Raw genomic sequence first — 1,407 nt, forward strand, 5'->3', positions numbered from 1 at the left:
CCTCCTTTCATGCAGAATCTTAAGGTCCTAGCTAATGTCCAAGGCACCAAATCCAGTTAAAAAGTCGATAATCCATACCTAAAACTTGAATTGTTCTACCTCTTACTAGCTATTACATCAACTTAGAAGCTTCATCTGTGTTCTACTATGGTGCTTTTAGTGTCTCCACATACCGCGGCACGCGACATAGCTTTGCAGACGATAAGTACAACCGTTTCAGAGAGAAGAGCGGCCAATGTGACGATCTGGCTTTAAGACAAATCGATAACCAATGTCGAAAACGTATGGATTTCTCAGGTTTTTACTACATATGAACACTTTTCACATTCTCCCGTACAACTCGGCTGCTAGTCCTTCTTTCATGCAGACTCTTAAGGTCCTAGCTCATGTCCAAAGCACGAAAGCCTGCTACAAAGTCAATAATCGATACCTAAAACTTGAATTTTACTACTTCTTACTGGCTATTACATCAACTTAGAAGCTTCATCTGTGTTCTACTATGGTGCATTTAGTGTCTCTGCATACCGCAGCACGCGACATAGCTTTGCAGACGATAAGTACAACCGCTTCAGAGAGGAGAGCGGCCAATGTGACGATCTGGCTTTAAGTCGATTCGTTAACAAATGACGAAAACGGAAGGATTTCTCAGGTTTTTACTACATATGTACACTTTTCACATTCTCCCGTGCAACTCGGCTGCTAGTCCTCCTTTCATGCAGAATCTTAAGGTCCTAGCTCACGTCCAATGCACCAAAGCCAGCTAAAAAGTCAGTAATCGATACCTACAATTTGAATAGTACTACTTCTTACTGTCTATTACATCATCTTAGAAGTTTCATCTGTGTTCTACTATGGTGCTTTTAGTGTCTCCGCATACCGCAGCACGCGACATAGCTTTGCAGACGATAAGTACAACCGTTTCAGAGAGAAGAGCGGCCAATGTGACAATCTGGCATTAAGTCGATTCGATAACAAATGACGAAAACGGACGAATTTCTCAGGTTTTTACTACATATGAACACTTTTCACATTCTCCCGTGCAATTCTGCTGCTAGTCCTCCTTTCATGCAGAATCTTAAGGTCCTAGCTCATGTCCAAGGCACCAAAGCCAGCTAAAAAGTCAATAATCGATACCTAAAACTTGAGTTGTACTAATTCTTACTGGCTATTACATCATCTTAGAAGCTTCATCTGTGTTCTACTATGGTGCTTTTAGTGTCTCCGCATACCGCAGTACGCGACATAGCTTTCAGACGATAAGTACAACCGTTTCATATAGAAGAGCGGCCAATGTTATGATCTGGCTTTAAGTCGATTCGATAACAAATGACGAAAACGGACGGATTTCTCAGGTTTTTACTACATATGAACACTTTTCACATTCTCCCGTGCAACTCGGCTGCTAGT

The sequence above is a fragment of the Schistocerca gregaria genome, unplaced genomic scaffold (assembly GCF_023897955.1).
Source record: "Schistocerca gregaria isolate iqSchGreg1 unplaced genomic scaffold, iqSchGreg1.2 ptg000199l, whole genome shotgun sequence".
NCBI lineage: Eukaryota > Metazoa > Arthropoda > Insecta > Orthoptera > Acrididae > Schistocerca > Schistocerca gregaria.